Genomic DNA, 12,621 nt, shown 5'->3' with positions numbered 1-12,621 from the left:
GGATGATGCAAACATGGAAGCAGAGGTTGGAGTGATGTGGTTGCAACCCAAGGGACACCAAAGTAGCCTCTGAAAACTGGACGATGTCAGGAAGAGATTCTCCCCCGGAGCCTCCAGGAAGAACCAAACCTGCAAACACCATGATTTTAGCTCAAGGTTCACTTTGGGCGTCTGACCTCCAGAATTATAAGAGAATGCATTTGTGTCATTTAAGGCCACTAAGTTTGTGACAGTTTGTTACAGCAGCAGCAGGAAACTAATATACTCTACCTCCTGGTTTTCTGGGCAGCACAGGTCTGAGCACTAGAACTCTTCCTCAAACCCTATCACAACTGACTTCCCAGAGCTCTTGTTCCCCTGTCCCTCCTATTTCTACATCCTGAGTCTCAAAACACTCCTGTGTATGCTCCTGATAGTTCCTCTGAGCTTTGCAGGTGAGACGGGAACACAGAAGTAATGCAGTCAGCCCACTAGGATTTAATTCTTGTATCTACTACTTGTGAGCTGTGTTGGTGGGCAAGTCACATCATTCATCTGAGCCTCAACAGATGTGGGTTTCCTCTTTTCCTGTTTTGTGTTCTGGGAGAGACTGGTGCCATGGAAACAAGCCCTTGCCTCAGAACCAGGACAGCTGGATGCGGGATCTTCCATTGCAGGGCACAGATTCTCTAGCTGTGGCACGTGGGCTCCAGAGCACATGGACTTTGGTAGTTGAGGTGTGTGATCTTAGTTCTCCAAACAAGGATCAAGCCCATGTCCCCTTCATTGGAAGGTGGATTCTTAACCACTGGACCACCAGGGAAGTCCCAGTTGTTAAACTTGTAACATCACACCATTTATAGTCTTAATCGGCCAGTTAGTGGCTATAGGACATTTATCACACTACTAAATCTCTATGACTCAGTTTCTTCATCTGCAAAATCATGAAGATTATAGCACCTGTCGTAGGAATTTTTAAAAATTGAAGTATAGTTGATTTACAATATTATATTCATTTCAGGTGTGCAACAAATGGATTCAGCGTTTTTACAGATTATGCTCCAATAAAAGTCATTAGAAGATACTGGCTCTAATTTCCTGTGCTATACAGTATATCCTAGGTGCTTATCTAGTTTATACATAATATGTATCTCTTAATCTCATATCCCTAATCTGCTCCTCTCCCTTTCCTCTTCACATAGAAAACTAGTTCACTTTCTGTAACTGTGAGTCTATTTATTTTTGCATATGCATTAATGTGTATTACTTTTTAGATGCCACATGTAAGTGTTATCATGCAGTATTTGTCTTTGTCTGACATTTCAGTAAGCATGATATTCTCTAGGTCCCTCCATGTTGCTATAAACGGCAGAATCTCGTTCTTTGTTTTATGGCTGAAGCTGAATAACATTTTATTGTATGTATACATCACTTCTTCTTTATCAGTTCATCTGTACATGGACATTTAGGTTCTGTATCTTAGTTACTATAAGTAGTGCTGTTCTGAACATGAGGGTACATGTATCTTTTAAAATTCGTGTTTTTCCTTGTTTTTTTTTTTTTTTTTTTCCTGGATATATACCCAGGACTGCAATAGCTAGACCATATGGCAGTTCTATTTTTAATTTTTAAAGGAACCTCCATATACTTTCCACAGTGGTTGCACCAATTTCCATTTCTACCAGCAGTGTGCAAGTGTTCTGTGCCTCCTCTTCTCCAACATTTATCATTGTAGATTTTTAATGATATTCATTCTAACAGGTGATATTTTACTGATATTTTGATTTGCATTTCTCTAATAATTAGTGATTATGAGCATCTTTTCACTTGCTTGCTAGGCATCAATCTGCCTTCTTTATAAAGTTGTCTATTCAGGTCTTCCATTTTTTGATTGGATTTTTTTGATAGTGAGTTATATGAGCTGTTTATATATTTTGTATATTAACTCATAGGGATATTTTGAATATTTAATGGATTATTGTAAGCAAAACACCTAAGAGGCAATGCTTATAAGGTTTGCTCTTATTATTATTACCACCATCATTGTTATTGTTTTGTTGTTGACATTATTGGAGAATTCCATGGACAGAGGAGCCTTGTAGACTACAGTCCATGGGGTCACAAAGAGTCAGACATGACTGAGTGACTAACAGTTTCAGTGGATTTTCGGTGGCTCAGTGGTAAAGAACCTGCTTGCCAATGCAGAAGATCTAGGTTTGGTCCATGGGTCAGAAAGATCTGCTGGAGAAGAAAATGGCAACCCACTCCAGCACTCTTGCCTGGGAAATGCTATGGACAGAAGGAGCCTGGCGGGCTATAGTACATGTGGTCACAAAAGAACTGGACACAACTTAGTGACCAAACAGCAGCAATCCTATTATCTTCTCTGACCTACATGTACTTTCATTGGCTCACACAAGATTTAGTCTTGGGGGATACAAATACCCAGGAATCAAGATGCTGAGGGCATGCATGATAAGATACCTGCAACTAACTAACTATTACTACACAGATGGACAGCTCTTTCTTCAAATTTCTAGAGAACAAAGCAGGGAAGGAGCACAGAGTCAATGGAATGGGTCTGTGGCTGGGAGGCAGGACTTCTAGGTTCTAATCCCCTACACACTACCTCATGCAGACCAGTGACTTTCCTTCTCTGAGCTTCAATTTTCATGGCTGTAAAAGAGAGCAGGGAACTGGATGTGTTGACCTTGAAGGCCCCTTATGACTTAGAGAGCAGTGAAGTGACCAAAACCAGCATCAGTGACTCCCGCAGGACTTAGTCCATGACAAGTGTTCTTATCTGTTTCCATCATTGTCATCATCTGTAAAACAGGAACCATTACACCTCCCTCCCGGGTGTGTTGGGAGGACCTGATGAGAAAATATACATGAAAGTGCTTTGTGTGCAAGTCTGTCCCAAAGGACCACTAAGATGCTCTTGATCATTATACCATCAGCAACTGCTGCCATTTCCCTCAGCTCCCTCCCCAGACATAAACCCAGAAACTTTCTAGGACACCCGTCTTAGCAAAAGAGAGCTAATTCCCATGGAACCCCTCCCAGAAGCATTCTCAGCCTGGGGCTAATTACAGAGTCCCTGGATATTAGGACTGCCACAGCCCTAGCTTTTCGCTTCTTGCAGCCCACCCTCTTCTCCTTGAGGCCTGCAGGGCCACCTGGCTCAAAATTCAACATCCAGAGTCCAGTCTGGCCCCTCATATCAACCACCCCCACCCCCCGGCCCAGCCCCACTGGTGGTCACAACCAGCTCCAGGACATCAGGAAGGATTTCAGTTAGAGTTCAGGTAAAGCCATTAGTTTAGACACAAGCACTGAAGCCTGTGATATTGTGGACACAGCCCTAGCCCAAGAGGTTCGTAACAGGGCTCTGTTGCTGGTTTTCCCACTATCTAGCTGCATGGTCTTTGCCAAATCCCTCATTTCTTCCAGATCGTATCACTTACCTGGAGTATGGAGAGTAGATGGATAGTAGGACCAAGCTCGACAGTCTTTTAAGTAATTCTGTCATTTAAAGAGTCAGAATGGCATGAGTTTCATCTTACCTTTGATCCTGGATTGCTTCTGACTTCAGGCAAGTCACTGTACCTCCTTGGGCCTCAATTTCTTCCTCTATCCAATGGACAAGTGGGTCCTGCATGGGCTATCTCTTCAGAGCTGAAGTGAGGGTCAGTGACATGGGGGAAGAGGAGTCAGGGCCTGGCTCAGGGAAGAGTTGGTTATCATTGCCATTCTGGTTCTGAAGAAAAGGATTAACAAGGCAAGTTTCCATCTGTCCTGAGTTCTAGGCCCAACTCCCTCTCTTCCCTGAATCTCTGGGCCCATCAGGCTGGAGGACATATGTGTGTGTGTGTGTGGTGGGGGTGGGGGGTGGGGGGCAGTGAGGAAGATGGGGTACAGGAGAAGACGCCCACAGGGCAGTCCTCTGAGACTGTAGTTGAGTCTGAGGAAGAGCTGACAGTTGCAGGGAGCCTTGGGATCAGAGTCCCCCGCCTCCGCCTCACGAAGAACCAGAAGAACCCGGATGGAATGCTCAGGTATTTCTGACCCCAGGGACAGTTCAGGGGCACACAGTGGATCGGGAATGCCATGAAGGAGGGAATGTGTCCTCTCCCTGTAAGGTGTGATTCCAGGAAGAAGGAATGGAAGTGGGGTCAGGAAGTAGACACAGGGAGGGGATTAACTTTCATGAAGTAGTTATTCTGTGCTGAGCATCAGGCTCACGTGTACCATCACTGGATCTGCATCATCACCTGTGAGAGAAGAAAAGAGTCTTCTGCATTTTAGAGAAATGGAAACTGAACCTTGTCTCAGAAGACAGAGCCAAGTCGGGGTAGCAGTGGCCTCCATGTGCTTCTGGGCTCCTTCTGTTAGCAGCCTTTCTGATCTTGTTTGGAGAAGTTCCTTACCCTTTCTGACACTGTTTTCTCATCTGTCAAATCCCTGCCTCCCAAGACCTGTGCAAAGTAAGCTCTGAGTGTGCTTGGGCTTCATCCCTAAAGGTGGGAGCCAGTGGGGCTCCCTGAGTGCAGAGCTGGTCTTCCACATGCCATGGTCGGCCCTGCTGAGGCTTGTGAGGAGGCTGGCGAGGGTCCAGAGGACAGTGCCAGGCTGTGTCTCGCTTTCTGGGAGCCTCTGTCAGGGCCAGGCAAGAGGACTGGGCTGAGAGGGTCTGAGCTGCTGGGCTGGGCTCCTCCTGGACGAGGGCAGCTCATTGCCGGCTCCCCTAACTGCTGCCAATAGCAGAGTGGGAAGCCTCCAGCTCTAGGTCATCCTGAGACGTCTGGCTTCTTAGAACTCAGGACTGGAAGCAGTGGTGTGCTGGTAAACACCTAACAATCCATCCTGGGAGGGGAGGAAGGAGTTCTGAGTTGTATTGTTTTCTGGTTTCTGTGTTGGGTAGATACACCTATCGTGGCCAGATGTCAAGCAAACAAGATGTCACTGAACTCAGAGGTAGGGAGAGATCATGGAGCTCTCCATTATTAGAGCATTTCCATTATCAAAATCCAGTGATGCAGACAACTTCTGAAACACAGGAAACGGATGTTTGCATTTTGTAGTAGAATGATCAGGATGTGAAGAATTTTGAGCTTTTGTTTCTACCCTTTTTGTTTGCTTGTTTGTTTCATTTTATAAACTGATTTTTCATTTCTTTTTTCACTCCTAACTGTTAAGATTTAATTGACATATAACTATGTGTAACTTTAAGGAGTACAATGAGTGAATGGATACGCTTATATATTGCGAAACAGTTACCACAGTCAGGTTAGTTTAGGCATTCCTTCACCTCACCATTACATGTTGTTGCTATTTTGGTGTAAAACTTCATTCTTACAGTATACAATAGCATATTGTTAACTGGAGCCACTAGCTGTTGGTTAGATCCACAGGACTTTCTTTGTGCCCTTTGAGCAACCCCTCTCCATTTCCCACCCCACCCCCCACCCCCAGCTCCTGGCACCCATACTCTACTCTGCTTCTATAAATTTCATGCTTTTAGATTCTACATGTAAGTGAGATCATACAGTGTGTGTTTTTCTCTGCCTGACTTAGTTCAGTTAGCATAGTGCTTTCAAGGTCTATTGATTTTTGTTTTTAACATACTTGACTTAATTATACTTTATATACTCGAGTAATGACCTCGTTTAACACCATCCCACAGCATTTCTGAAAAGTCAGTGCATGACTCTGGTGACCTGTGGCTGACGGAGAGGGACCTCTGAGTCCAAACTTCTCTTCCTGAAGGGATGGGGAAGCAAGGCACAGACAGAAGGCAGGGTGGGAACTCAGTCATGGGCGGCACAGGCAAGACTTGTGCAGGAATTTCAGCACACTGTCTCATTGAATTCTCTCAGCAACCCCAGAAAGTTGGGTTATTAAGATATTATTCCTGTCATTTTCCAGAGGTGAAAATGAAGGCAGAATAACACAAGTTTAAGAGAACAGGAGCTAGAACATGACAGATCCTGATTCAGATTCTCTTTGTGCCCTTAGAGGACATGAGTCCTTGGGCAGTTTCTCGTCTCCACTGGCCCTTGACTTCCTTGTACGTAACATGAAGCTGATGCTACTTTCCAGATACCTTTTGCCAGGACCTGGTTCAAGATCTGTATAAGGTTTGTGCTCCATGGTCAACTCATAACTATCGTCATGTCCAAGTTGTTCTGCAGAATGGAGGAAAATTTTGATTTGCCCAAGGTGGTTCAATAAGGAATAGGGATTTGACTCCTTCTTGGTCTAATTGACAAGTTGGACATGGGGTTTAGAAGGTAAAAGGGAAATCAGCATGAGGCCTTCAGTTCTTGTCATCGCTACAAGGTGACCAGGTACAATAGCCTCTCCCCTGAGCCAGTCATATCCCTCAGAAGGCTGGAAAAGGAAATAGGTCACTATGCCTCCCCAACGAGGGTGTGGTTTTCTCTTGCTCTGTCCACAGGGACCTTTTCTTTGTGGGGTTCTTGTTGACAACAGTCAGAGAATTCCATCTTGGCATCCCCACCAGAGACACGGATGGTGGTAGCAGGTAGCAGAAAGATGGCCCTGCCCTTGCTCTCCCAGAAAAACGTGGTAAGGAGGCAGGACCATAAAGCCTCAGCAGCTTGGCCCACTGGGAGGAACTTGGATTGGCTGAAGCTCCCTCTATCTACACCTGAGAATCTGACAGTCAAGGCCCTCAGGAGCCAGGGCTGGCCAGGTCAAGTGCAAAGAGCTGAGCAATGCAGAGAAGGCAGGGGACTCATCCTTCCATCTCTCAGAAGCCTAGTGCTTTTCTGGAGACTGGGTTACCTGGAATCCTGGCTCTCTGGACTCAGTTGCCCTGGGCACTTCCTGTTCAGTCTCTTTCCCTTAAGAACAAGTGACAGTCTCTCTGTAACCTGTGAATGCCTGAGGGGTGAGATGGTCACTGTGCTTGGGGCTATGGGTGGGATCCAGGCATCTGTGGGAGCTGGAGGTCAGCGGTAGCCAGGCCACCCGGCCACTGGGTCCTCTCTGTGCTTCTGCCCCAACATCCCTCCAGGCAGCTCCCACATTCCCCACTTGTCTTCCTTCCCCACCTCACATCCCATTCTTTCTTCCTAGACCTCCTTCTTTCTTCCATTTGTTCATGTAGTAAATATGTATGGATGGTTCGTCTGTTCCAAACTGCGTTCCAGGAGCTAGAAACAGAAAATGAATAATTTCCTGAGCTTCAGGCCTCCAAGTTCAGCTAAGAGACATCATGAAAGGACAATGATGCTTATGCTGGGAGAAACCCTCAACAATGACATCAGGACCACAATGATTAGTTCCCACTCCCCTGTCCCCTAGAGACCTGGGCTATTGTGAATTAAGACCTGGTCTCCTGCATTGTAGGTAGATTCTTTGCCATCTGAGCCACCAGGGAAGCCTCTCTCTCTCTCTCTCTCTCTCTCTCTCTCTATATATATATATATATATATATATATATAATTTTATATAATTACATGTGGTATATATGATTATACTAAGATAAACAATTTATCATTTTTTTTCTCTATGGCTAGTGCTTTTTTGCTTCCTGTTTAAAAATTTCTGCCTATTACAAGGTGACATAGATATGTTTTTGTGTTTGATTCTAAAAATCTTTGTTTTGTCTTTACCATTTAAAGCTATAGTATATCTGGAATTAGCTTTTGTGTACCATGTGAGGTAGGATTTAATGAATTTTTGTTGCCTGTGTGAATATCCACAGGATCCAGCAGAATATGTTGAAAAGACCATGCTTTCCACAATGTGTTGTAGAATCAGCTTTGTCATGAATCAGATGGCTCTATATTCACAGGTCTGTGATGGACTCTATTTTGTTCCATAAATAGTATCTCCGGTTTATTTTTGTGCCAATGTCATGCTAGCTTAGTTATTGCAGATTTATAGTAAGTGTTGAAAGTCACTCAGTCACGTCTGACTCTGTGACCCCATGGACTATACAGTCCATGGAGTTCTCTAGGCCAGAATACTGGAGTGGGTAGCCTTTCCCATCTCCAGGGGATCTTTCCAATCCAGGGATCTAACTAGGGTCTCCTGCATTGCAGGTGAATTTTTTTACCAGTTGAGCCACAAGGGAAGCCCAAGAATACTGGAGTGGGTAGCCTATCCCTTCTCCAGGGGATCTTCCCAACCCAGGAATCAAACTGGGGTCTCCTGCATTGCAGGCAGATTCTTTACCAACTGAGCTATCAGGAAAGCCCCATAGTAAGTGTTAATATCTGGTAAGTCCTTCAGGTTTTGTTTTATCCTTCAAGATTCTTCAGAATTTCCATATAAATATTACAACCAACGTGTCAGTTTTCTGTGGAAAAAAATTGTTGAGGTTTAGACGGGGACTGAATCTATAAATCAATTAAACATATTGATAATGTTGAATTGTCCTGCATACCCCTCATGCACGAACATGGCATATTCCTCCAACTACTTGGCTCTACCTTTATTTCTCTAAATAATGTTTTTCTACACATATTTTATTAAAGTTATTAATACATGTTTATTTTTTTAAAATGCTCTTATAAGTAATTTTCTAGCTCCTGGTATAGAGAAAGATGTTGGGTTTTTGTATACTTATTAATTCCAATTTCTCTTTGGGTTTGTAAAAATTTTCTACCTATACAATTAGGTGTTCTGCAAATAATGATCGTTCTTCCTTTCCAATCCTTTGGTCTTTTGTTTATTTCTTTTGACTTATCTCACTACCTAGGACCACTAATACAATAGTCAAAAGAAATAGTAAGAGTGAACATTTTTGTTTCACTTTCAGTGTTAGTAAATTATCAGTGCTTCACCAGGTAGTATGATAGTTGCTGTAGGTTGCTTCTTCTTTACTGGAGATAATATTTATTACATTAAGAAAGTTCCCTTCTATTTCTACTTCGCTAAAAAGTTTATTTATAATGTTAATTGACGGTTGACTTTTTTTTACTAGATGCTTTTTGTATATCTAAGTTAATCACATAATTTTTCTCCTTTACTTCCTGTAATCGGATGAATTACATTGTTTGCTAAATAAACCTCTAATTCTTTAATAAACCCAATCTGATTGTGATATATTATCCTTTTTAATATATTGCTAAATTAAATTTGCTAATATGTTGTTAAGAAATTTTGCAGCAGTCCCCATGAGAGAGATTAATTTGTGCTTTTTCCTTCTTATATGTTTTCGTTATTCTTTGTATTGCATTTATACTAGTCTTATAAAATGAGTTGGTTAATATTCACATTTTTTTCTATGCTTTTAAAGAATTTGTTATGATTGCTATTATTCCTCTCTTAAATGTTAGAAAAATTTACCAGTAAATCTATCTTGAGTCTAAAGTTTTCTTTCTAGGAAAGTTTAAAATTATAGATTCACCTTTTTAGAAAGATAGTGGATTCTTCTGATTTTTTCTTCTGAAGTTTTCAAAAGAACTTCTGAGTTCTTGTTTGTCAGCTTTGGTAATTTGTGTTTTCATTTGTCCATTTTGTTTGCTTATCAAATTTATTGTAATAAAATTGTTTGTAATTTTTAAAATTAGCTTTAAAATGACAGTAGGATCTATAATAATGTTCCCCTCCTCACCCTGATGCTGGTAATTTGTGTTTTATATAACTTCTTTATTAATCTTGCTAATAACTTATAAATTATTTCAAAAAGTGAACTTCAGGCTCTGTCAGTTTTTATTGATTGTAGTTTTGTTTACTATTTCTTTGTTTTATGCTCTTATCTTTATTATTTCCTTCTTTCAACTGTTTTTGGTTTTGATTTAGGGCTTCTTTTCTAGTTTCTTGAGATGAAGGTTTAATTGTTTAATTTTTATTTTAGCATATTCTAACATGCGGATTTAAGACTAGAGAATTTCTCCTAAGCTCTGATAATGTTATTTACATCATTATTTACTTTAACATATACTAATTTCCATTTTGATTTTTTCTATCCCATAAGTTATTTAGAAGTATATGCTATAATAATTCTGAATGAGTCCGGTACTTACCTGTTATATTTACTTTGACTCCTAGCCTATCTCATGGTTAAGAGTATACTCTGAATGACTCTCACCCTTTGTATTTTTTTGAATTTATGCTTACGATGTAGCACACAGTTAATTTCTATAAGTGCTCCATGAAGCTACAAAGTTTCTTTTGGTTAATGTTTGCAGGGCATTTTTTCTTCCTAGAGTGTCTGACCTTGTATTAAGGTGTATTTCAAAAAGAAATACAACTTTATTGAGGTATAATTGATGTAACATTGTTAACTTGAGCAACATGTTATTTACACATATTTACATATTGCAGAACGAGCAAATAATGTTTCTGGTGGATAACATGTAGGTTTTAAAAACTCTGTTTGAAAATAACCTTTGATGAGAATATTTAGTCCTTTTGCATTTAATGTAATTAACTACATACGAAATTCCACTATTTTCTATTGACTTACCTATTTTATATTTGATCTTTTTCCTCACTCAAAAGAGCATTATTCTGGATTGATGAATATTTTATTAGTTCATTTTCTCCTATTTTAGGTTGTTGGCTATATATTATTTTTTCTTTTATTGATTTTTTCCTAGATATGTTAACATAAATCTTTGACTTACCACAATCTAATGTGAGTGGTTCATTTTACCACTTTTCCAATTATGCTAAATATTTAGAACACTAACTCTACTTACCCCTTCTATTTCTTACTCTTTTGTTCTTTGCCATATCTTGTCTTTGATTTGTTTTAAATCCCACAAAATTTTATTATTGATTTGCATTCATTATTAATACACATTTATCCTTTTCCTGAGGGACTCTTCATTTCTTTTTGCATTTTTGTGTTTCAGACTCTTTCTGTGTGAAGAACTCCCTTTTAAATGATCTCATATTTTGTTTGTCTGAAAAAGTTTTTATATAACATTAAAAATTATTTTTAAAAACTTTTTTTGGAAGTGACTTAACCATTGAAGAAGCTGAAAGAGTACTACAAAGAAATCCTGTATGTCCCTAATACTTGGATTTATTGATTTTTAGCAGTTATTATTATAATTTTCAGAACTTTCTGAGAATAATTTACAAATATCATGTTCCTTTACCCTCTAATTCTTCAGAGAATAGTTCCTAACATGTAAGAGAATAGGATATTCTCTTACGTGCATATGTGCTAAGTCGCTTCAGTTGTATCTGACTTTGTGCGACCCTTTGGGCCATAGCCTTCCAGACTCCTCTGTCCATAGGATTCTCCAGGCAAGAATGCTGGAGTGGGTTGCCATGCCCTCCTCCAGGAGATCTTCCCAACCCAGGGATTGAACTCTGTCTATTACGCCTCCTGCGTTTACCCACAGTGCCACCTGGGAAGCTCATTCTCTTATATAGTAGCTATCAACCACAGGGATTTGAACACTGATGCACTTATCTAAACTAATCTAACTCATATTCCAGTTTTATCAATTGTCAAACTAATATTAATATTATTTGTAGCATTCCCCCTGGCAGGTCTACTTTTGCATTAGTTGTTATTTCTTTAATTGCCTTGTGTCTATTATACATTCTTAGCCTTCTTTGTCTTTCATGATAGCTATTTTTTTAAAGATCAGAAGCTAATTACTTTATAGAATGTTCCTCAATGTAGGTTTCTATGATGTTTCCTCATGATTAGATTCAGGTTTTGTTTTTTTTTGGCTGAAAATATGTAGGTGATATATTTTTAGATTTTCACTTATGGAGACATATAATGTCTATCTGCTCCTTATTGGTGACATTAATTTTAACCACTCAGTTAAGATGTTGTCCAGTTTTTCCACTGATAGCTACCACTTTTTTACTTTTATAATTAATAATTGGTTTATGGATAGATGTCTTATAACTGTGTAAATTCTATTCCTTATCAAGTTCACTCCCCATAGATTTAGCGTCTGCATCAGTTAGGATCCTGGCAGAAGACAGAACACAACAGTAATGTGAACAGGGAAAATGTAATACATAGAATTTTAACTGGTAAAATGTAGATAACTGCTGAAAGGGATAAAAGAGAAGTCTCTGAGATCCGGAAGTAGGAATATATATATATATAAATTTATATATAAAGAAGATTCCACCTTGTGGCTTAAGAAGAATACACAGGGGCTAAGGATTTAGAAGATACTTCCCTCCTTCCTCCTGCTCTTCTCCTATCTTCCTCCACCAGAGAAAAAAAGACTGAGCTCAAACTTTTTCAAAGAGGGTGTGACTGCCACTAGAATATAGTTTGTTACTGGGAGTAGGGATGGAGCCACAGGCCAGAGCTCTCCTAGAAGTGGCCACTGGGTGGGGAGAGTGTGTATAACCTGAGTATGTGACCATGACTGGTCCACACCAACCAGCTGGCTCTCTGCCTGAATAACTAAGGAAGGAGAATTGAAGTCCCAACCTAAGTGCCTTCCTGCTGCCATCATTTCATTGCCCTGGTATCTCCCTCTATAGGAAATGCCTCCCACTGCCATCTTCTAAAGAGACAAGTTTACAGGGTAAGGAGAAGCTTGTAGCACATCCAGACAAATGATCTCTAAGGCAGAGGGGAAGGCCATTTCTGCAGGTTTGGGGGCTGGAGTGGATAGCTGTAAATTGATTGTTGCTAGACATTTGAGTGACCAGTTTGTCCACTGAGGGTTG

The 12,621-nt window shown here is 40.5% G+C and overlaps 1 long non-coding RNA gene across 1 annotated transcript in view; it reads left to right on the top strand.

Moving 5' to 3' along the window:
* The window catches only part of LOC129655587 (uncharacterized), a 99,166-nt gene that overhangs the window by 69,625 nt on the left and 16,920 nt on the right, over positions 1 to 12,621 (top strand). The gene's annotated exons all lie outside the window — the stretch shown is intronic.

This window comes from Bubalus kerabau, chromosome 6 (assembly GCF_029407905.1).
Source record: "Bubalus kerabau isolate K-KA32 ecotype Philippines breed swamp buffalo chromosome 6, PCC_UOA_SB_1v2, whole genome shotgun sequence".
NCBI lineage: Eukaryota > Metazoa > Chordata > Mammalia > Artiodactyla > Bovidae > Bubalus > Bubalus kerabau.
Note: the sequence above shows the minus strand (reverse complement) of the source record. Positions and strands in the feature narration are given on the sequence as shown.